This window comes from Cyanistes caeruleus, chromosome 1, assembly GCF_971803275.1.
Source record: "Cyanistes caeruleus chromosome 1, bCyaCae1.hap1.1, whole genome shotgun sequence".
Taxonomy (NCBI): Eukaryota; Metazoa; Chordata; class Aves; order Passeriformes; family Paridae; genus Cyanistes; species Cyanistes caeruleus.
The window spans coordinates 62,355,034-62,380,972 of record NC_141701.1 but is presented as its reverse complement, the minus strand read 5'-3'; the positions used below and the strand labels follow the sequence as shown (position 1 = coordinate 62,380,972).

The following is a 25,939-nucleotide window of genomic DNA, read 5'->3' as shown; positions in this document are numbered from 1 at the left end:
TATTATAGGATGTTTGATGAAAAGAACATACTTAAAAAATACATCAGCCAGGATACAACAGGGATATAAGTTCAAAAGGAAATTTGATATCTGCCTTTTCAAGTGAGTTTGAAATTTTTTCCTTCCCATTCATTGCAAAAATTCATCATATGTTTTAGTTTCAATAAACCACAAAGTTTTTTTCCCAGTTAACAGTTGCTGAGGCAATTATTTTTTTTTATTTTTTTTTTTTAATTTCACACTTCCACATGCTTTTTCCTTACTTTACTCTTTTTTTTCTGGTGCTGTCAAGGGTATCAACTTAGTTGTGTAGTGTCTGGCAAAGCAGATTCTCCATGCTTTGGCTTACTCACCTACAAAAACTGTGTAACATGCTGGTTGTGCAGAATTAGTATGATGCTTAATCAATCTTCATAGAAGCACTCAGCTTCAGAATCCTAGTGGCACATATGTAGGAAGTACCAGTACATTTGATTCCTATGTTTGCAGCATTGACAGAGTTGTAAAAAAGGAGAGGAGTTCCACTTTTTTAAATGTTGAAATTATTAATGAGTCATGCTTTTCGCATTTCAGAGACAGCATTTCTTCAGGTCAGAGCTGCCATTTTGCTAATGCAGCACTGAGTATGCTGGAAGTGTATTAAGGTATAAATGCAGCTCTATAGTAGTGCTTCTGGGACTGAAAGACTGTCAGAGTTTTTACAGTATATTCCATTATATTTTTCTCCAGTGTGTAAAAAAATGCAAATTCTGAGGAACAGGTCTAGCTATCAAATGGTCTTCTTAACTGTCTTTAAACCCTATTCTGAATTATGTTTCCTATGACCAATATTGTTACAACAAACACAGCAGCTGCTTAAATAACTGTTAAAGATTATATATTCCCATTATCTCGCAGAAGTTCCCAGAACACATCAAATGCTAGACAAATTTTACAGTAAGTTGTCCCCATCCTCAACTCCCCCCACACACACCTCCATCCATGTGATGGGAAAAAGTGTTTAGAGATGTTCCTTGTTCATCACCTCTGAAAGTCAAGGGACAATCAACTAGGCTACACTCTTGCAGCTGGATGTCACAACTGGAAAGTTTGTAACACTGCACTGCTTCATAGACATGTTGGCAGTTGTAGTGCAGATGCTTAATAAGTAAAACAACATTTTTCTCCCCATTAATGTTGTTTCTATGTGCTAAAATGCATCTCTTTAAACAGACTTGTTGGTTAGTAAAATTTTAAATTAATGTGTTCTGTTGATCATTAAGGAACAGACTGGAAACTGAAGTAGCTGTGCCTAATTGAATAACTATTACTGCCCGAGTAATGGGATATGTGAAGCATTTTATCGGCTTTATTTGCAGATTGTTAATCTAAATGGATGGCATAGCAATAAACCAGTTCAAGTTAACCAGCTGAACAAAACTGCAGAAAGACAATGTAAGGATCATTTTAATACTAACCCAGAAAACTATAGCTGTTGTAAAATATGATAATTAATAATTAATAGAGTTGATGAGAAACTAATTTCTGAAAAATGGAACATCGCTCTAAAGCTGCTCATGGGTAAAAGCCCCTGAATTCCTTCAACATAACAGCCCAAAAAGGACTCATATTGTAATATGAGAAAGACTGAACTACAGCAAAGACAGATTGTATTTTTCAGCCTCCATAACTGCAGTGAAAGCAACTGAAAAGTCTACGTACAAAGCAGTAGCCCCAAAGGGTCAAACTTTGAATTGTAAAAACACAAAAAGGTGCTTTATGTGCTTTCAGAATTAATTAGAAATTTTATTTCAAACTCCTCAAAGTTTTAGTTTCTCACCGACCCTTAACAAAAAAAAATGTTCTTTCGAATTACCAGTACGAAATAGTTGTTTTTGTACATGCTTTCTCAAACATGACCAGAATTTGGGGGGATTGGTATTCTTTATTTTTTTAAAAATTTCTTTCCAGCAGTAATAAATAAATAGTACATATCTTAAAGGACTAGGACCCTGGCCCAACTGTAATTATTAAAACTCACCTACAGTGTAACACCATTTCTATCAAGGTTCTAAAAATTATGAATGTCCTGCTTCTGTTTGGAACTGCAAGGACAATGGAGAGAAGACTCTTGTCTCAGTATTAACATCTAAGTAAATAGATCATCACCTAAACATTCACAGTGTTGGATGTTCATTGTGATCTACTTTTTGGGAACATTTACCTATGCATCCATCAGAAACTATAACTCTAAGGACTACTGGAGATGTTCCCAAACAGCACTTCTACATTAGAGTGTATGAGTAACAAATGGAAAAATATGTATTTTTAACAGGAAACTATTTCAGGCTGCAAAATTATTGAGGTTTATTCATGTTGTGGACACCATAGCAATGTAGTGTGTATAGCTGTTCAACAAGTCAATAGAAAAATACTGATAGAAATCTGGTCCCAAATTCTTGCCTCACATTTTTTCAGTTTTAAACTGAAGATCACTTTAAAGTTGGTGTACTGTAACCTGATTACTCAAACTTGTAGAGTACAAAGGATTACAATCTGTAAACATGGTTTCTAGGGTAAAATATAGGCATCTCAAGGGGAGCATGTCATATCACAAATACACTAAAATCAATAGGACCAAACAGCATTAACGGGCAGCTGAATCTCAGTCAAGTTTAATGATGATTTTAGACTAAATAAAATCACTGTATTCTGAACAGCTTTTATCCTGTTTCCACAGATGTGTGTTGGAGTTCCTATGCAGAGCCACTCTCTTCAAATCATGTACAAACCTTGGACTGACAGCTAACACTGCCACAGAATGAAAATTTCAATACCTGGGATAATTTAAACAAAACAGGCCATGACTCAAATATCAGTAGTTTTGATGTTTTGTTTTTTTGATTTCAAAAATCTTTAATGAAATTATGGACACAACAAATATTGTATCTCTTCAGAATCTGTAGGTAACCCCAGGGATTGAAATATGACATGGTTTATAAAATTCTGCTTAGAGGAATAGAGAAAGCAAGAAAGCTGTCTTCTTTTTTGTTATATTATATTGGCATGATATTTTCACATAAATTTGCAAAGTGGAAGAAGCAGCACCTATGTTAAGGTACAGACATGAAAGATAATATATACAGATTTTTAAAAAATGACATATCAACAGACACTTGCAGAAATGTCCATTGAACCACTTAACCCAACAGAACGAGGACTTCAAGACTTAAAATCCTTTGTCCTGAGCCTTCTCAAGGTCAGTGAAACGTTAAAAAAAAAACCTATGAAGTGGGGAGAAAGAGAAGAGCGAGTAAGCCAAATGTTGCACTTATCTGTCATGTCAGCCTCCTTTGAACCAGCAGGGAGAACAGCCATGAACCAGCACAAACTCAGAATGCCACAGAGATGCAGATGTCTGTGAAATGTGTTCTTCTTAAACATCTGTATGGGCAAACACATCAGGAAGGCTTCTCATCTCACCAGCCTTTTGCCACTCTGGGGCTGAAAAGTTGTCATTTCCATGAAAATGTGAGCCCTTCCTCAGAAATGTATCCAAAGTTTCTGTGAGCTCAGAGAGGTCCATACTCTTTACAAGCATATTGTTTGTATCACAGAACTGGACTATGTTTTTTGTTGTAATTTGATATACTTCTTTGCTGATATACTGGAAATGTATGAAAGTATTATTCCTCTTTCCCAGACGGAAACTGCTTCTTATTGGAAGAATTTTTATTATCAGCAAGAAAGGCAATAGGTGGGTGAATCATTACTACACACAGCAGGCATGCTTCTTCCATGAGCTGGAAGCTGCAGCTTCCAGAAGCTGCCACTTCTTCCACCAGCAGCTCTTTTTTTGTTCAGGGATCACTCAAATTTCTTCATTAAAGATTTCTTAAGTTTTTAGAATTATTGTTCTCAACCTCTCAAAAAAAAAAAAAAAGTTTTACTCCCTCTTTTTTTTACTACTCTTTAATGGAGACAGAAGAAGAGTCTATTCCTTCCTTTACTGGCAAAGAGAACAAGAGAACTCTGGAAAACTTGGCTGTTCCAGCTTTAACAGCACTCTAAGATAACATGTCTTTCAATTTATAATGTTGACAATCCTGCAGAATACTCCACAACTGCATCCAAAATCATCCTGTCTTTAGATATGAAATAAAAATCTCTCATTTTTCTGCTTACAGTGTGGCATGAGATCCATCTGGGTACTTGCATTCATGAGGGCACAGGTACCTTAGCAGTAAAACAAGTTTGCAGAGCAAAGCTCTTGCTCTTTAAAAAGCAATTTATAACAGCCAACAGCTGAAAAGCCAGAGAAGATTCATAATGAATCTTGCCTAACACTATATTGTATATATGACCCCAAATAAAAGGAAACCTAACTTTTAAATTTAAAACTACTCTTATCCTGTGTTCATGTACCTTTTTTGCTATTGGACAAGTTGCAGAGTGAAAATAAGAAGCTGATGTTTTGAACCCTTACGTCTCATTCCAGCCTGTACAGAAATGTAGCTATTTTGATGTTGAAATATTTTCTTGCATCAGTGCTTGCTCACAGCAAGCACTACCAAATGCTGCCAGAATTTCTCCCTCTCTCCCCCATGCAATATTTGACAACACAAAGTGCTGCTCATCCAGACATGAAAACCATATATGGATGCAGCCCTCAAACAAATGCTGAGCACTCCAAATCTTCTTTCAGATCCAGCTGCTATATACATCTGTGTGTAAGTACCAGCTAAAGCTTACTTATGCTTTGTCAGCAAGCAGACTTTCTGTTCCAGGCTTCCTCAATATCCATATTATTAGTCCACTGAATGCTGAATTATCAGGGGATAAGCAGGATGCAAAGCTGTTCTGGTTGCTTACTGAAGGGAAGAGGTGGAGGAATAGCAGAAAATCAAAACATTCAACAACTTCACATGTAGGTGGATTCTCCTCTGAAAAACATCAAAACCAAAGGAGGGAGGAATGATTCATTCCTTCACCAGGAATCTTCTTCTCAGTTCTCCTAAAGGGAGCACCGTTTACCTCTTCATTAACATCAGTAATTTCCAAAAGTCAAATACAATTCTCATCAAAGACCAAACACCACCTACACACAAACAAACCCCAAAACAAATAAGCAAGCAAACCACCCCCTCAAACAAACAAACAAACAAACACCAAAAAACCCTGGCAGAAATTATTTAGACAGGAAGCCATATTTCAGAAATTTAGCACCATTTTGGACTTCTGCAGAGAGAGCTCCTTGTCTCTTCCTTGTTATCTCAGGCTCAATATGGCTGCTGTGCTCCCTCTACCTCAAGAATGTGCTGGAAATGGTTTCTTGGGATTAGTACCTTATCCTTGCTGCCTCAGAATATCCCTTCCACGTTATCTCTCGCTGCCTGGTGAGAAACTGGCTTCTCTGTTGAGTAATCAGTGCCCTGCAACATTTAGGAGTCACTGTGATCTCTAAATCACTAATTTTTGAGAGAGATTGATAGAGTAGCAGAAGAGAATCAGTACCTTAAAAGAAGGAAAAGGAAGATAGGGGGAGCTACAAAACAGCCTTATTTCAAGACACTAGGACTACCTATTCAGCAATCAGCATTTAAACCTTTAGAAGACAAAGAATTTGTCAAAACATCAAGAACCTATAGCATAGTTCAAGCTACTTATCTTCCTTAAAAGTGTAACCGGCTTAATGGGAAGAGAGAAGCAGCAAAAGTGATACAGTGTTTTTTTTTTAAATTTTATATTTTCCTTCATGGCAGTCATGTAAAAGGACTAGTAAGGCAGTGGAGATTAATTTAAAATAGATTGAGCACTTACTTGATAGATAGTGTGCATATTAGGAATATAAAAGTTAGATTGGGAATACATTTCAGTTGCAATAGAATATGATTTATCTTTGGTCAAACTCTTTCCAACAAAATAATTTAAAATTTGATTTTCAGAGAAAACCAAATTACTGTTTTGCAGATGTCACTGGTTTGAAGGCCTCACACCAGAGATTGAAGTGATATCAAAATGATCATAATATGTCAGGAAGATATTCTATAGGCAAATGCAAAGAACTGTGGCCTGAAGAAGTGAAGTGCATAATAGAATATAAACAACTGGATAGCTAGAGTATAGAGGACCATAAATTGACAGACTCAACTTGGTAATGTTACTATTGTGAAAAATAACATCTTTTTTAGCATATATTGGTAGGACTGTCATATATATGACCAACTGATAAAGATCATTCTACTCCATGTTCGGTCAGCTTAGCTGGAACACAGCAGCCACTTCCCAGAATCATACTTCAAGAAAGCAAAGAAATAAGATAAATGCTCAGGAGAAGAATGGTGTTAGGTTTAGAAAACATGGCCTGTGGAAACAGGTGGAAGGAATTTTTGTTCAGCCTTTGAAAAAAAAGTACTGAGGAGAATCTCGTAACACCATTTTAAGATTTATAGTAAAACATAACCTTATCAACACTCATATTCAGAGAGAGGGAAACAAAACATAATCAGTTTCAATGGTATCATGGAATCATTGAGTGGCTCGAGTTGGAAGTGACCTCAAAGAGATTTTGTTCCAATCCCCCTATCACAGTCAGGGACATCACCCACTAGACCACCCACTAGACCACCCACTAAACCCCATTCATCCCTGGTCATTACCAGGGATGTGGAACCTCTCTCTGGGCAACCTATTCCAGTGCACCACCACTCTCTGAGTAAAGAATTTATTCCTAATCTCTAATTTAAATCTCTCCTATTTTAGTTTAATATAGTGTCCCCTTTGCCCACATAAAAGTTGTGCTGCTAGCAGAAGAGACTCAGGTTAGCTTTCAGGAAAAAATTTTAAGAACTGTTACACACTGGAGAGGCTGAAGAATCTCAGTCATTGAAACTTTTAGAAAGAATGTTCCATGAGTATGTGTAAGGGATGAGTTAGGTATATTCATCTATGAATAGAAAGTCACCATCTGGCCATTTTGAAATCCAAAGGCCAGGCTCCACAGTGCTTGACTTTGGGCTCAAGAAAAGCAAAGTGACCAACAGGGAGCAGTAAAGGTGGGTTCCCTTCTCCATAAAGGAAGGGGAGCCAGACAGCAAGGCAGACAACAAAGGCACAGACCTACAGTACCTAAAAAGGAGCAGCTGGAAACAAGATTTCAAACTAATGGACAGGTCTCCAGTACTGAGGCAAGTCCACAGTCAAACCAGGGAGTTAAATGCACAAGTCAGTGACTGGCTCAATGGGATATGTGGCCATAGCTGCAATAAAGGTCAAGTAGCAGCAAAAAGCAAGAGTCTGAGTTTAAAAACAACACTCAAACAAAATAGAAACAAACCCCAGCAAGACTTCCCACAACTCCTTCTCAGTCTTCCTTGGCAGCATATAGACCTAAGGTCACACTGCTGCACTGACCTTAAACCCAGGCTGCCAAAACCACACAGTGGAATGAATGCACTTGGAGACCTGAAAAATACATAGAAAGTGACATGGAAACCAGTGCAGCATTCATTTACCTTTCTTCAGTAGGTACCTCCTAATATTTTTGTGGTTTTAAGAAGTATTATCCACAAATTAGTACTCTGGCATAAATTAATATTTTTAGCTGCAGCTGCTTTAGGACTGCTAGTACAGTTCTAGGGTGAAACAACTGAATCAGCATAGTAATATAAAACCTTGACAGATGCATGGGTAATACTAATATACTAAAAGTATTGTCCTCTTGGAATGCATACATACAGGTAGAAATATATATACATACAGGTAGAAAATTGCAAATGAATATAAATGTTCTGACTGATGATAGTAATTGCAATGTTTTTAAATGTTAATATTGTTTTAGTAAGACAAATTTTGATAAGTCAATTGCAAATGCATTCTATAACTCTAGCATCATTATTAAAATCAAGAGAGGTTTGCAAGTGTTTTTATTGATAGAATAAATGAAATTACTTGAGAGTATGCCATCTTTTAGTAAAAATCATAAAGTAAATGTAATTAAAATGGTATTACTAATTAGTAACAATACACCAAATATGTCCTTTTAGAAGACCTTCAGTATTTCAAAGCTATACCACTGCAGGAGTGACACACCTGGATTCCATCCAGGGATCAACTACATCCCTTTATAGTAGATATTTCACCTGACCTTCTAATCTAAAGCTTGTGCTTACTCCTTTACAGTCAGCTTTTCTTCAAGTCAACTTGTCAAACACATGGGTCATGTTTCCCAAATGCCAGCAATAATCTGAAGTACGATCACCCAGAACACCTTATCTTCAGGAAAGCAATAGGTGGGGTCATTCTCTTGTGTTAGGAAAACAGAAATAAGTGTTCAACATGACAAGCCTCAGATCTCTGAGACTCAGCTAGCCGTGCAAAACTCCACTTATCAGAACCCACAATTCTCAGCCAGCTTGGATTCCTCTCTCCTTCTGAACTAAGGACCTATCTGCTATTCAGAAGAGCCACACAGGGCCTGGACTTCCACACAAAACAACTCTAAAAAAATGAGCTGTTCCCTGGGTCTGCCATGCTCCTACAGGAGTCTCAGTGAAAGTCTGAGTGAAAGAGTCAGAGATGGCTGATGAAAGACTAGGTGGGAAAAACAAATAGCAACTCCAGTACCAATTATTTATTTTACTATTTCCAATGCTGCCAAAATCAGTGGCCAAAAATTCAGAAGAGGATTTTAGTTTTAAGATGGCATCATCTTTTAATCTTTATAATAAATGTGATAAATTCTCCACTGTGTTTAGTTCAAATGTTGCAAATTTAATGTGTTATCTGTTGGATAAGACTTTCAGATTTTCAGAGTTAATCTAGTTAGATGATGGAGATGATGCTGCTTTTGCATTTGCGTTCTATCTGTCCAGCATTAATCTTTACAAGAACTGGCACATATTTGAGGAATTGTGCTGCCTGGGTAACTGCTATCAAATCATTCAATGCATATGATATATGCCACTGAATCCTTTTAATATTCTATCCTAGAGTACATAATTTGAAGGATTTAGTCAGTTTAATTGATGCTTAAAATAATGGAATTTTCTAAATTATACTGATTTGGGATGTTAGAATGTCTCAAAAATTAAACCTAGAGTTTGCTGATAAAACAAACAGATTATAAGGTGTTGTGTTAATCAATCACATTAAGATTCCTCCAATTATGTTTACCAGACCCCAGAGTAGTTTTTGATACTTTGGCATATTGCTATAAAAAGGCCTTTGCATTACTAAGAACAGTGAGTGACTGAAAAAAGGGCTCAAAGTTGTGAGATCAGAGTTTGTCAGGCAACAATATCTGGAGATAAAATTGTGAGCTGATCAAATCACAGAATCACACAATAAGCTGAGATGAAAGGAATCCACAAGGATCAAGTCCAACTCCTGGCCCTGCACAGGACCTTTCCCAAGAAAGGACAAATGAGGTATTTTTCCTTTGGATATGAAATAGGGTAATATTTGATATATTAAATAATTCTCATATTTCTCAATCTAACACTTTCTAAATCATGCCCCCTCCACCCCTCAAAAAAGGTGTTGAAATTTTTCTTGTTGAAGTTATTCCTTCTAGATCCTGGACTCCAGTTCTTCCCCTCTTATTTTCATAAAAACTTACTGAAGTGTTTGCTCTGGTTCTTTTTGTTTAAAAAAGACACACAAGACACTTTTATTTCATGAAAGTTACAAGCAGGTAAGAAGTTAACAATTAATAGTATGTTTTTGATACTAGTAGTGCCAATTATATGCTGTTTAAGCTTATCATCTAATTGCATGGTAGTGCTGGCTTCAGAGATGGCATGACATTAAGTCAGACTTGTGCTGCATTTCCCTGCAGTGGAATATTCAATTATTTGTTCTGACTCATGTAATTCCCTGTATTCCAAGCTTGTTAATGTCATTACAGGGCTGAAATAAAGTGATTACTCTAAATGAGTATTTATCCGATAGGCAATGCAATTCCTGCCTCCTCCGGCTGACAACAGATGATTGCAAGTGTTCTCTTCTACTCCCTCACCTGCACTTCCCCCTCCTTCCCCTGTCAAGGAGGAAACCATAACATTGTGGTGCTCTGTGAAATACTGTCAGATGGCGTAAAATATATATAATAAAATAAAAAGAAGCGCAACCTTCCCCAGCAGAGTTAAAGCTAATGACCACTGCTTCCACTCCCAGTCAGTGATGACAGGTTGAACTAACTGATAATGGCATGCCTGCTGTTGAGCTGGCCACTTATGTTATTTCTCTTGACATGGTTCTGGGGAAGGCCTAATTTTTTTGACATTTGACCATGCAAATTTGAGTCCTGATACATTATTCTGCATTTACATCCTCCCAGTGTTGCTGTTTAAAATGTGCTACAAGCTCCTTGAGCTCAGCTAATAAAGGCCACAGAATGAAAGAAAGTTAAATATGAATGTAAAAGGAGACCTAAATGAAGGGCTAGCTTGTACATCTCAGAGATGACCTTCTGGAAATGAGCAAGTGGAAAATCCTTTTTAAAGCAAATGGTAAGAAGTATAACACCGATTTTTATTTTTCTTCAAATTTTTTTCTAAAGATTCTAAAATATTCACAAAAAGGAAAACATTAAGTTTTACATAGACATTTCTTCAGTCAGCAATTCAGCTGAGTGTATTTTAAGACTAGGTTCCATTAATGACTCTTAGTAATACACCTTTCCCAAAGAGCCAGAAATTCATAGTGCTTCATTAAATATAAGGAAAAAATACAGCCTGCTCTCTCTCTCTTTTTTCACTTGCTCTTAAATTTTTCACATTGTTCAAGTCTAAATGTATTACCTGTGAGCAAACCAAACTTCTTTCCACCTCTTATAATTAATTTGTATAAATTTACTGCTTATGAACAGCAGTGGCTTGACAGCTCTTAAAAAAACATCTCCTTTAGCTACAGAGAGGGTGCAGATTGGGCCTGTGGCTCCCCTGCTAAGGCTTTTACATCAAACCTGAATGTATCAAATGCAGAGAGAGGTCAGCATTGCATGGACCATCCATACTTCTTTAAGTCAGGGAAGTTGTGGTTAAACTTTCAATCCCAGGTCCTTCTCTGCTATCTTCTCTCTTTCTTATTGACTGTTTACTACAACAAACCTCTCCATGCATAAGCCAATATAGAAATTTTTATGGCTTGCATGTTCTGCCTCACTCTCACATAAAAACTCCAGTAATGAGATGTCTGCAAGAAGATTATTCTGCATCCAGACTCTGGTGTCTGCCATACAGTTAGTACAAGAAATATACCAAACTTCCCCTAGTCAATCATTCTGTAAAATAATGCATTTTATAAAGCGCACAAATCAGGATCTCTAAAGACAAAACAAAAATCTACCCTAAACAAGAGAACTTTAACCACTGTGCAATCTGGACCTCCAAGTCAGACATGAACTCTAAAGCTATTTACTGGAGCTTGTTTCTAACTATATTCATTTATACTCTCCTTATTTTCCCTCCATGATTATCTGATTTCATGTTTGACAATAACAAAATACTCTGTAGCATTATAAGACACAATCTGTGTGATCTCAGTATGTTTCAACTACAAAACTTCAAGATGTTAATATTGCATTCTATCTTATGGCAACTACATTATAGTACATCATATTGTTACCATTTTGGGATATTATGTCGTAAGGAAAGTAAAGTAACACCAAAGGGCTGGGTTTCTTTTAATTTTATTTCTTATATCTGCTGGTATCAAGACATGCTTTTCAAGTTCTTATTTGATACACATTAAATGGGTACCTTAAATCTAGCTCAGACTGTCCAACAGTTGGAGAAAATCTTATCATTCACTTACCGTGTAAATCTGAAGGCACTTCCTCCAGTTTTCAAATAAGTGTTTCTTTTGAAAGTCCAACACTAGCAGCAACTTGATTAGTCATCTTGTATTCACACTGAGGTAAAGGAACATGATTATTTTCCTTACCTACTCTAAATGGATGGTCCCTCCAGAAGACTCCGTCAATTTGCAGATGTACCTGATTGCTAATCCTTAGTATCTCTCTTTCTCACTGGTCCACAAGGGATAGCTCCATCTTAAGGCAGCCATTTACCCTATCTTTTTCCAAGATGTATTTAGAGCCACTCACCATCCTCCTCTCCAGTCTCTGTGGCTAACATGGACAACAGGGAAATGCCCTCTCTTGCCCTGTGGAAAAGGACTAGCAGGCAAATGCCAAAACCTACATCAAGAAAAGGAATATAGCAGTCCAAATATCCAGGCCACATATGCTCATTTTTAACAGAGAATCCCCGATCCTCCTATGATACCTGCTGTGTTTAAAATGTGTTTTCAAGCTACCTAGTAGCAAGCACACCCAGTTTCTCCTTTTCTTCATCTTTCAGGAAACCAAATTAAAAATAAGTGGTGGATTTGCAGTACTCACCAGAATTTGCACATCATTTAATAGAAGCAAACCAAACCAAAACCAACCTGGACTATGCATTCATTGTGCTAGACAGAGCTGTGAGTGAAAATCCATGGAGGATGCTAATGAACAGCCAATAAACTAACTCAGAAATCAATTAGATTTCTACTTGAACAACATCACCTGAGCAAATATCAGTATCTGTAGTTAGTCAGAAAGTAGCTGTAACAGCACCCAACACCTTAAAAAATCATGTAAACTTTTTTGTTTGTACATCTGTATAAAATATATCCTCATGCTGCTAAAGCATGAATCATCTTGAAAATCCCCCCAGCTCAAGAGCTGTGTCATCCCAGAGCAGCTGAGGCTGCAGGGAAAGCCATGGGAAACAGCTGGCTATATAATATCTTCTCACCAGTTACCTCACTTAAACTATGGAGTTACAATCCATGACACACACTCCAAATTAAATAGTATTTCCATCTGCAATTCTTAAATTCCACAAGGACTGATGATAGCTGAGATACAATTTGAACATCCATGCCAAATACTTAGGTGACAGCTTAAAAAATGACAGTGTGGGCTTCTGAAGTCCTAAATTTGCTCTGTAATTTCCCTTTCAAAACTCAACAGACACCTGCAACATTTGCTGTGCTAAAGGGAAAACACATTTTATCACTGCATTTCCCAGGAGAGAAAAATCATGAACATACCAGAATTCATCACCACTCTGGTTTTGTAATCCAGTAACACAATAGTCATGAATCCAATAATACAAAAAATGAAAGATCTGAAGCAAACAGACACCAGTTTTTCAAAGAACTGTGGTGCAGACAGTTTTTAAACACTGCAAAGTGTGTTTCTCTGGGGGAAAGGAGTTCCAAAGGCACAATTGCATGAGTAGAAACTAGAAGAGAGAAAAAGTACACAGGCCAAAACTATAAACACCTTCAAGATTATGTTTCCTTTCCTTTTACTTTTGGAAAAAAATTTAGCTGAGTGCAAATGCTGCTCAGTAGTTATTTACTTAGAAAGGTTGATGTCCAACAATGTAAGCTCAAGGGTTTCTAGACCTACCCAAGCTGTCTCCATTTCACTTCCAACATTTCTCACCTAAGCACTTGCCAGGGAAATGAAGAGCTAAAATAAATGCTAAGATATGACAACAGAATGGGATCATAGTAACTCCTTAGAAAAATTAAAAACATGAGAGTTGCTATTTAATTCCAAATACATGAAGTCTCTTCTCAAGGTCAGATTATTACACCTCTCCTGCACCAACAAAAGAAGAGCTGGAACTTGAAAATATCTTACAGTTCCAATCTAATTTTTATAGCTTGTAAACAGCACTACATAAATTGTATGGGCTATCAAAGATTAAAATTAGCCTATTTCTACAGCAAATTACTTTAAATATTAGCATTTTCCCATTTATATCTCAGCAAATAACCCAAATTTTATAGCCATATTGGATAAAAGCTACCTACTACACAATTTATCAGCTTTTTTCAAATGAAAGTAACTTAAAAAAGAGCAATGCAAATATATAAGTACTAGATACATGTATATATATATACTGCCCTCTGCAGAATTAAATTAAACCATCTGGGATTCTGTCTTTCAAGAAAGAGTATGTAAATAAAATATATACAATAGATTTCGAAACATTCAACTGTTATCTAAGTACTCACATAACTTGAAGCATACTTTTAATTCTTTCCTAAGTTATGACCATGATTTATGGAATATCCATTCAGATGTTCCCCTTGTAAATGAAAAGTATTTAGCCAGTGGCTGCACCTTTAAAAACACATCCTGAATTACTGACAAGTTATGAAAATATCACTAAATCTCTCAAATTGGAACTTGTTACGATCAGTATAATTTAAGGGCTCTTAAAAGGATTTTAAATAAACTTATAAAATTCACAGATAAGTGAGCAATAAAGCTTGGTTGGGTTATCAATAATAAAATCAGAATAACAAGTTCAGTTAATGCCTAAAAAGATGCCTCTGGTCTATGCAGAGCAAGCAGGTAGATCCCTTCCAAAGACCATTACTTCTTAAAATCCCATCTCTTTACAAGATTAATATAGGATTAATATCAGTGCAGCTGTATTTTTGTCACTTTAGCTAACCACAAATATTCTGCTTCTACATGACATTACCTTAATGCTAGCTAAGTATAACTTGCCATGCTCTGGGGTTATTTGCTGCTGCAATTTTAGCTTGCACTCTTACTTTGTCCCAAGCAATAAATAAAAAAAAATCTTATGTGACTAAAATAACTTCTTCCAGAGCCATTTTGATCTTGCGTGTCCCTACCTCCAATTTCTGCTACCTTTGCAGTTTCTGTTATTAATATATATATATATATATATATATATATATATATAACCTCGATTAAGCAATAGAGTTAGGCCACAGGTTTTCTGTTCTATTAGGCCTTGTGCTCTCTCAGATTACAGTCTTTATGCTCAGTTTACAGAGTGATGTGGATTTTCCATTTCTCAGAGGATATGCAAAGTAGCAATTAATTAATTTTGAGAGAAATAGGAACAGCAACATACAATGCCAAACTAACTCTAAAGCATAAAAAAATGTTTAGAACCCAGCCTGATCCAGCAGAGAGCAAATTAACAGCCAGAAGCTCGGCAGCAAAGACCAGATAACCAGCCTGAAAGAGTGAGAATACATTCCTGACAAAGAAGTTACAGTGACATAAAGTGGAAAGGATAAGACAATGCAGAAAAGTGAATAAAACTCTCTGAGATTCCTGTTCAAAATACACTCGCTGGTTGTTGCTTTTAAAAAGAAAAATCTACATCAAAGTAAGACAAAGACCAAGGGCTGCAAGTGCCCTGCAACACAGCTCAGTGTTGCAAAAGGAAATACGCTCCTGGATTATCCATCAAAAGTTCTGCCCAGTTCTCCCTGACCTTGTCCTGGGATGCCTGGGAAAGGCTGGCTCTGGCAAGTCATACACTGCTTGCTACTTGAATCAATTAATTTACTGCTGCTCATTTACTCTCACTACCAGCCATAAACACAAACAGGAAGCAGTATGTATTGAAAGCAACATGAAAGGAGACGGGGAGGCAAACTCGATTTGGAAGTGGGAAAGAGAAAAGCTTAAACAGCGAAGCATATGCTCCAGATAACTTCAGGCAACTCAAGAGTAGCTACAATAAAGCATTACCAACTTCAGGCATTCAACAACAGATCCTGAAGTAGCTTTGCTGCAAAAATATTTCCTGATACAGGAGTCCTAACTAACTCTTAGCAAAACTAAAAAGCACCTGTGCTGTTTCTATGTAGGACTTGAACGACTGGACTCCCTAGGAGACAAAGTGTGGGAGACAGCAATGTCATACAGAATGTACCACAGAGAGAAGGTATTCCAGAGTTTTGTCAAGAAGCAACTGGACCAAACACAGTCTGATCTCAATACATGAGATTCTGTTATCAACAGCTATGTCCAGCTTTCTTGAAGAGCGGCTCTCAGTCACTCTTACTGTGTGATGATTTGCTAGCCATGCCATGCAGATGCCATGTGCCTGATCTACCCCAGATACAATACCTTGTTCAGCTTGGAGCAGTTTCCACTGGTCCTGCAGGAAACAAGGGATTTGGACATTTCTCCTGGACTACAGAGCAGAGGCAGTAGCTTGAACTAGTTGCCAAATGCTCAAAACTCCGTCATAAATGACTACTGTGTGTATTCATGGAAACCTGGATTTACTAGTCATTTGCAGGGGAGACACTGGGCACACGGTGAAAGCTCAGTGAATCCAGAGTGTGTCAGATTTGCTGCACACACAGAGCCTGCACACTTGGCAAGACTGGCACATCCTGCTTGTCAGAGTCACTGCACGTGCCCAGCATTATGTATCTGGGTGCTGAGCTGCTGGGCAACTGAAGTCCCTTTGCAGGGTCACCATCTGTACATACAACTGACTTGAGGGTAACAGTAGGACAGCCCTCTGGAGACAGCACAAACCTACCTGTGAATCCCACTACATTCCTGATCCAACATCCCTGCAGCCAAAATGATCATGGAGCTAGAGAGGAGCAGGTGTCATTGCAGGAAACAAAGTGACTTCCCCATAAAGAAAAATAGGGATGGAGTATTTGTGAAAGGAAATGTCAAATTTCTACCCTCTTTCAGTTTCATGAAACTGCTTGAGTATATGGTGAGTAGATCTCCTTAGTTTTGCAAAGAATATAAAATCTGTGGAAATGTTATGTCACTCTCAACCTCACAGTTGAAAATGACAAGGCAAGAAGCACAATGGAGATAGTTTAGTCACAAATAAGTTGTCCCAAATGAGTTGGTCCATCTACAGGAACCAGTGCTATGCAGAGAGACTGTCCTGAAGAAGGTGTACTTTCATTAATCTAGCATAGCCTTCTGTATAGACCAACTGCCTCTTTATGGAGCTAATCAGAGCAGAGCACATTAATCCAGACACTCTCCTTATCTTGCCAGCTGCTCCACTGAGATGCAGAACACACTTGTGTCCTCTCAGTCAGCCACAAGACAATCGCATGAATGTCTGCTATGAAAAATTCATTGTTAATACCCACTCCGTAGCTGGCAAGCTATCATTTGTTACCAGTCTCATAGAGTGACTTCAAAAGATGAAGAAAACGTCCTTGCAAAACAGAGAAGCTGGCTGCACATTTAAATATGACAAACACAAAGGTGGATGTATTAACCAGACCTTTTCATGGAGACAAAAGCAGAACAAGCATCAGGGACATAAAGCTGGCATCCAGTCTACCCAGCTGATAGCAGGGATGCTAGATGAGTCAGTTCAGATACTTTACCAGGGGATTCACATGAATCAGGGAAAAAAAAAAAGAGTTAGGGAACACAAAGTTCTTAATTACATGTAACAGCCTCTTAATAAGTGTGACTGGAGTGTGAAAATGCACCCGTCCTGTTGGGAGGAAAAATCACAAACTCCTCCTTTATGAAACTGCTGCTGGAATTTGCTCAGAACCGGCCTTCATATTTGGTTACACTTCTGGAAAATTATTCCATTTATATACAGTGGAAGAGGTATAACTCACTTTGGTTTCCATTTAATTCCCAACTTCCATTTGAAAATTGTCCTTCTGTTAACATCAGTATTGGGTTTTGTTTTTTCAGAAGTCAGATCCTGACCATTTCATGGCTTTGCTATAGTGGTCTGATGTGGTTTGGGAATGGTATTCTCCAATTTAGTACTCCCACCAAAACCAATACCGCTGCTCCTCCCCTGTGGTGCACTTGAGAGGGGAGTTGGAGACACAAAAGGTAGAGAATAATGTGCTAAGAACAATTTAGTGGAAACAATGAAAAAATAAAACTAAAAGTAACAGCAACAACATTAATAACAAAAGTGTGCAAAAGAGTGATTCATGCTAAAATGCTCACTGTGGAGCCCACAATTCCAGCTACACCACCCTGATGGCAAGAGAGCCCTTCCTTCCAGAAGGGGAGTCCTTTCCCCTCGTCCCCCAAAATGAGGTACAGAATGACCTCTGGGTCCCAGCCATGGTAACTCCTGGCTACTGCATAATTAACCCCATCTTGTCCAGAACCAGGACATGCTCATACTGGAGAGAACTGGGATTTCTAAGTCATAAAACTGTAAAGCACAGCAGCATTTTATGATATTAAACCTTAAATATTGTGTTTGAACCTTTTAAAATCTTTGGCTGGCACACAAACTTTGAAAGCTTTTTTTTTTTTTTTTTAATTCTCTCCTTACAATGCTATTTTTTGACAGTTTTGTCAGGATTAGGCTGAGTCAAACTTAAGCCTTTTTTTCCCTTTTTACCCAAAAGGAGCTGGAATCTGTTCTGGAGCCTCATTTGCTACATCTGGAGCTACTAACAGGCTTTTGATCAAACCAGGACTTACAGATGGAAAAGTTCTACTTTAAAATTCCTCACATGTTTGGAGATGTCAATAAAGTTCTTTTAAAGTGTCAGAAGCTATTGCTCTGTTTGTAGTTTTGCTAATACAAATTACAATGGTATTGTCTCCAGTCAGAAGAAGGTATAAAGATACAACTAAATAAGCCCTTCTCATTCCCCTACCCACTCAGACACTAAACTGCACACAAACACCTAGACAGAGATGCACACACGCACGCATGTGCCCCTCTGCTTCTTTGGAAGGAATATATTAAAGTCTTGGCCCTGTGGAATAATGAAGGAAGTATGTAAATACAGCACTCTATTCTTTCAAGAAAAGCTTTAAAAATGCACGTACTCCACTCCCCCTAAATTATAGTAGAAGATGGGTCATAATAGCTAATGTAGTAGGCAAGAGGGAGAATGGAGCACAATTCCCTAAACTCGATAAAATAAGCAATTACTCTTGTTATCTGAATGGCTCTGTCAGTGGAGAAGTTGTCTGTGTCATAACAGAATCTAACAAAGGCTGTTGCCTTTAAGCATCAAAGGCTTTGGCCTTATTATCTTTCTAAGATGTGCATGTATAATAAGTTTTCCCAACAAATGACGAGGAAGCATCTCTGGCAAAATATAAAATGGTGATAAACTATGTCCAAATGATTAATTCACAGAAATTCTCCATCACACTGCAGCTACATGTGCCTGTCTCTTCTGTTATGCCCTTGGAGATTTTCATACTAAACGTATGTGCATATTTTTCATGGCCACTGATATTTGAATTGCAGCCTGCTCCCATGCAGAACATAAAACACTTCAAACTGCATAATGCTGACTAAATTATAAGTTCTCCAGTGGCCTGAGGTAGCAAGGGCCATAATAATGAGTGTGCTTAAGTGGTTTGTGTAGATTTTTTTTCCCCTTTAATTTTAATGCCCTGCCTTTTCTAAAGCTAGGGATTGTCTCATACAATCATAACAACAGGGAAATAGAAACTGCATTATGCTTTGAAAAAATGTGGGATGCAAAGCAGAAGCTCCACTCATCAAGCACAGTGATAGCACATTCAGCCCTGTCGGTCACATGGAATAGAAAATGCTTTGGTGACTGTCCATACTTGTAATTATATTTGAGCTGTTCTATGTATAAAGTCACACTTACTGGATAGAAAGCTGCAACCCTTCCAATCATATTCATATTGCACATGTGAAAAAAAAAGAAAAAAACACATCTGAGGTATCATTTGATTAAGAAGATTATGAAACTAGGTAAATGAAGCCTGTAAAAATACTGAGAATTTTACTTATGGCATTACAATAGGTCAAAGTGGACATCTGTATGAGCTGCAACACTTAGTGATTTTGCAATGCTTTCAGTGTTCTGGTATTGGTTATTTTTGTTGGGTTTACTCAAAAGACAAATGGATGAAAATGCTTACACTGCAGCAACGCTCACTTCCATGGTAATTGGAAAAATATACACAAACTGTGCTAATATCGACGGATGTTTACAGTCAGGCAGATAAAAAGAGCTTGGGCACATGTTAACTGTTTCTATCAACTTCCCCCACCTCCAAATAGAGACCAGTTTTGGCCAGCACATCGAGGAGCAAGGAGCTATTGAATTGACAAATCAATGGAAAGGAAGACAGGCTCCTTGGAAAATTCTTTTCATGTGCCCCTCTTTTGTTCCACAATGTTTTGGGAAGTCCATTTCTACATTCCCTGCTCTACAGGATTAATGCAGATGTTTAAACTCACTTCTCACAGGATTCAGACTGATCCCCATCTGCACTTAACCACTTCACCTAGTCTAAGGTCTGAGGCCTTCTTTGCAGATGACTGCAAATTTATGCAGCTCAAGTTCTCCTATATCAATATGGCTACACAAATCTTCCTCTGGCAACAGTCCCTGGATCTCTTCCTCACTGAAAAAATGGAGTAAAATACTTTGGCAAGCAGTATCTAGCAGTATATTAAATGTAAGAAGTGAACATAATGGATTCCTGACCTACCTGCAGATTGCTTTAGAACCCTGATGTGGAGCTCCTGGTCAGTAAGCAGTAAGGGTGGCTCTGTTGCAGCAGAGAAAGATCAGCAGTGGCTCTGCCAGCTCTTCAGAACAGGTAAGAACTCCTGAAGCAACACCAAGGCCTCCCAGTAAGTACTGTCTCTTCTCTCTGGCCTCTCTTACACATTGTATATAATCTCCTTCCATAACAGAGAAATGAATGCATCTTTCATGTGGCTGTTTAATTCCCCATCATTGTGGATACCATTCAGCCATTTTACTTGAAGTGAGTCCAAAGTGAGGAATGAAACTACTTGTTAGTTGTCAGAGTACAGCCCTACTTGTTGCAGTGTCTTGACCTTCTGCAGCTCTTTTCCTTACTTTCATTTTATACTTTGTGATTCAGTCACTGACTTGCAAATATAGATTTTATTTATTTATTTATTTTCTCTGTCTTCATCCCCAGAATAAAAGCATGGTAAATTCACTGAGTCACAGCTTGAGTGAGGTTGGAAGGGACCTCTGGAGGTCATCTAGTCCAACCCCTCTACTCAATGAAGGCCACCTAAAACTAGCTGCCCAGTACCATGACTGTTGAGTATCTGCAAGGATGGAGACTCCCCAGCTACCTGGTTCTTTGCACCTTCCTTTCAAATATTTTAATGTGCTGGAAAAATTCCCTTAGTGGTCTTTTGCTGGACTCTCTCCAGTTTTCATCCCAGCTCACTTTCTGTTCAGCCAACCTATACTTCATCACCTCCTGCATGACAATCTTGTGGGAGCCAGTGTCAAAAGCCTTACAGAAATTGAGGCAGACAATATCCACTACCTCATCTACCACAGCAGTCATTTCATTATAGAAGGTTATCAAGTGGTCAAGCATGACTCCCTGGGATGATGACTTGTCCTTTATATGTCTGGAAATTGTTTCCAGGATCAGATGCCCCATCACATGCAAAGGAACTGAGGTGAGGCTCTAACTGGCCAGTAGTTCCTGGGATCCTCCTCCTTATTGCTCTTTCCGGGGACAAAATGACACTTGCTTTCCTCCAGCCCTCAGACACTTCTGGTGACTGTGTCATTCAAAGATTATCAAGAGTGGCCTTTGGATGACTCCAGTTCCCTCAGCTCTGATTGGTGCATCCTACCAGAGCCCATGGACTTACATATGTGCAGTTGGATTATTTTCTAACTTGAACCTCTTCCATCAAGGTTAAGACTTCCTTGCTCCAACCTTCCCCCTGGGTCTCTCAGCCCTCAGATTTATGAAGGGAGGTCTTTCTGGAACCTGAGGTAAAGGCATTTTACTGAGGTAAAGGCATTCAGTGGCTCAGCCTCTCCCACACCATGTGTCACCAGGGCCCTCGCCCTATTCAGCAGCAGGCATGTATTTTCTCTAGTCTTCTTTTGCTAATTTTGTACTGTAAGAAGTCTTCTTTCTACCTTTAACATCCTCCAGTAAATTCAATTTTAGATGGATTTTGGCTTTCCTATATAATTTCTGCATGTTCAGACAGCGTCTCTCCTGGTATTTTTGCCTGACTTCCTGCTTGTTGCACTGGACTGTTCTTGACCTTGGAGGAGGCAAGGTCAAGATCCTTGACTATGAAAGAGCTTTCTTGGGCCCCTTTCAGGGCTTTAATCCACAGGAATCTGCATGAACAGTCTCCCTGCAAGGCCAAAGTCTGCTCTCCTAATGTCCAGGGTCATGATCTTGCTTTTTTCCCTACTTACTCTTCTCAGGATTCTGAACTCCACTATCTCATGGCCATTGCATCCAAGACTGAATTCAACCTTCATATCCCCAACCTTCCCCATTTTTAATTATGAGGTCCAGCAGAACACCTCTCCCCACTCAATGCTCTATCATTTGCATCAGGAAATACTGTTCAGGAACCTCCAGGATTGCATATGTCCATCTGTGTTGTTCCTTTGGAAGATATCATCAGGTGGGTGAAGTTTCCCCAGGAGAACCACAGTCTGCAACATGAGGTGTCTTCTTGTCTACAGAAGACTTTTTCCATTTTGTCTTCCTGCTTATGACACCTGTAGTTTACACCTACTACAACATCACGGAGTACTCAGAAACTGATACCCAAAAGCACTCAGCTGGCTCACTTTCCCCAGGCAGAGCTCTATACACTGCAGCTGTTCATATTAAACACGGTCCCGAAAGCCCAGTAAACAGGAAGATGTTCAGTGTCTAAGCTCTTATTTTGACTATGAGCATACGTTGCTTCCCATAAGTAATGATATATATATATATAATTATTCACAATTGTTGTACAGGGTATACCACCAAAAATAGGCATGGTTTACTTTGAATACCTGGTTTTACATCAAGGGGTACAAGGTAAATTTTACATCTCCTGAAATATCTGTCCGCATATTTGATTACCTTAAGATCTCTAAACAACCAAATTTCCAATTGTCCATTTAGTTTAGGCAACTTCATCATTGTATAATTGCTCAATGCATTGCTTTTACTGGCAAAATTAAGTCAGCATAATTACAGCAGGCATGTATTTTAACACATGGAAAGTGAACAGCTATGTTGATTCACCAACCTGAATTCATGTGACAGAAATTCTTAAGATGCAAAAGCCCTAATATTTTTGTATTCAGATACGTGAAGACCCTTGTCTGACAGAGAAATAAATGGGCAGTGATCTGGCTTCAACCTCTTTCTTTGTCCCTTTCTCTGGCATAACTTGTCCAACATTTTAAAGTGCAAGCACTTGCAGCACTTCCTCAAGTCAAAGGTGCTTCACAGAGTCCAAGTGAACAGATAACCTTTAAAGAGGTTTTTAAGGAATATTTCAATTTAAATTTGCATCCTTAGTCAGAGAGCAGTGTGCTGAGGACTCAACTGTGGCTTCAGGCAAATTTTAATTTAAAACTAAAAATACTACTACTACAAGAATAGGCAACTCTCCCGAGGGTGTGATGTATAGGCATCCTATGCAACACTCTCCTAAGGCAGACATTCCAGCTCCTAAATCTGAATAAAATGTTTTCTTTGTCATACCAAACCTTGCTTATCCCCAGAGGTTTTTCAGAAAAGGTTTGAAACTAAAGGTGTGTTTCAGGAACTCTCATTTACAAGACAGTATGTAAAATAGTCAGGTTTCAGTACCCTTTAATGAGCAGATGAGCTTTGTTTAGTCTTGCCTTCAAAAGTGGAATATTTATACCAGCTTCCTCAGTACACATTATCTCTTGGGCATTCACATGTGAATCTTCTCAAGATCTACTGCCAGTTTTAGGATGAAAGATTCTTAGAGAAGTATCTCACAAACAAACTTTCAGGAGCTGATTGATGTTTGAGACACCTTGCTCTAAGTATGACACTGTAGTTTGTTCAAATTAGTTTACAAGATTTCTCATTTCAGCTCATTAAAAACACAAATGCTGGTTGCTAATAATTTAAGGAAGGTGCTTTTTATGTATCCCTTCAGAACACATCCTGTGTTCCCTAGCACTCTTAGCATTTAATATGTGATAAAGGTTGAAAATAGAAGAGATGGCTTCCACACACTACTTCAAAAGAGTATTCAAGTCATGTCTTTAACGTTCTACCTGTACTTTGTTTTAAACACACACATTTTCAATCCCACAGAACTACATATGTTTTGAGCACCTATCTCCTCCAGGTAAACTAGATATATCCTTTTCTAAATCCAAACCTAATGATTGTAACTATTCTTCAGATAAAAGCTCATAAAAGAACAAAAACAAAATGGTAAAACTTAAAGGCTTATTTAACAAGGCCCTGTTTGTGAGGTTCAGCCTCTGTGTTAAAGGATTTCCTTTCCCCATAAGAAACAAATTCACCTTTCCTCCCAAAACCAGCCCTAATGAAACACTTATCAAGAGCAGGAAACAAGCTGATAACTTGGTAATGTGGCCACCTGTCAGTTGGGCACTGGTCCAGTGTTAGTGATTTCACAGAGGCTGCAGAAAAAGCTGAAGTAGAAGCTGTAGGCCACAGAAATCAGCTTGTAGTAACTTTCAGGTGTAACTGACATAGGATTAATAGACCCAACTTCCCAGATTGAGTAGTTTGCTTATGGTGCAAAATTTCAAGGCTCCCCATCTCAGAATATCATCTCTTTGCAAGCTGAAACAAACTGTAGACACATGTTCCCCTTTCTTAAATTACTCTTGCTTTGATGTCATTCATGACATGATTTTAAGACTGCATAAATAAAATACACGCCTAACCAAGCACTGAGCAGAAATATGAGTATGAACTGGTTCCACTCATGACTAAGTAAATGTAAGCATTGTAAGATGCTTACACTTAGACTTAGTTTCTAGCTTCTGTATAACACCCGGTAAAACCCTTGGCCTGGGTCTGTAAAGAATTACCTAGAGCCAAAGGAAGACACAAAAGATGGGTACTTAAATTAACTCCTTGCACATGACTAAGTAGCTAGGCACCTCATTCTGCTTGGATTTACAGTAATGCCTCCCACATGTAAGAATTATCTAACAGCTCTCTCCAATTTTTATCTTAAAGCCACTCAGACCACTTCTCTATCCCACATCTTGCCATCAACTGAACAAGTGTATTAGCTACAGCTCCTGTGGTTCAAGAGATGCCACTGTCACCATTAAATTTTCATATTAGCATAATCAAGTACTTTCCAGAGCAGTTTGGCCCACCTTAAGGAGCCATTGCTGAAAGACAGGAAAAGGCATAACCGTTGATTACACAAATATTCAATTGTCAGAATTATATAGAGCACTTGCTCTTTACGTTGTTTAATTCAGTTTGGAGACTGTACCCTTCTGATGCTGAAGACAGGTCGCAGAGCTTTAGAGATGAAAATGAGCACCTTCAATCCCCTTAATTTATAAAGTATTTAAATCTTTGTACTTCTGCAAGAGCTGTCACTTGAGTTATTTGTCCTTCTCTCTTTAATGGATAGTTGTAGTTCCCCTACGTTGATCTGAAATCTGACACATTCTTTTCTAATTAAGGACATCTAATGGGAAAGTTACACTTTCCCATGATGCCTACTACAATAAATCCTTCTAATTATTAATGTATCTCGGCAAGTGACATCTCATTATTTTGGGTGACTTCACAAAACCATTTGACAGGGAATAATGATGACTGAATGCCAAACCTAAATTTGGAAGAATTTAAGCAGATCAGAGATTTTTCACTACCATAAATATTTTTGATTCAAATGGTTTAAACTAACAGATACTCAGACTGGAGGGCTCAGAACAGTTATACTTCTTCCCACTGCAGTAGGAATGCTGACTGCAATAGAGAACAACACTGGTGTGTTCTGAAGCGTACCTGCGAATATTCTGCTCCTGTCACAGCTTCCTTTCTTCGTCTTTCTATACCTTATTTCTACAGCAAATACCAGCATAATGAATGCACTAGAGCAATTTTAGATAATACTTAAAACTTGATTTGGCATTCACTCACTGGTATTATTTTGTGGGCTCTCCTTTTCTATACATAAACAGGAGAAGGCTTGAATCCCTGTGTCTGTTCGGGGAGTTCACCCACTACCCCGTGGAGCTGCCAGAGCATCAGCCTACACTGAGCAATTGTGTTACGTGGGGCAGAAATCGATCCGAGGGCGTTTTCAGTTGTGCCAGGGCAGGTGGGCCCCTCAGCCGCCCTTCCCAG

At 38.3% G+C, this 25,939-nt stretch overlaps 1 long non-coding RNA gene across 1 annotated transcript in view; it reads right to left on the bottom strand.

Moving 5' to 3' along the window:
- Window positions 1–24,127, bottom strand: part of LOC147655537 (uncharacterized) — a 64,984-nt gene extending 40,857 nt beyond the window's left edge. The window contains exon 1 of the long non-coding RNA XR_015288754.1: window positions 20,288–24,127. This is a non-coding gene — a long non-coding RNA (uncharacterized LOC147655537). The remainder of the gene's footprint in view (window positions 1–20,287) is intronic.
- Between the last annotated feature and the right edge of the window lie 1,812 nt (window positions 24,128–25,939).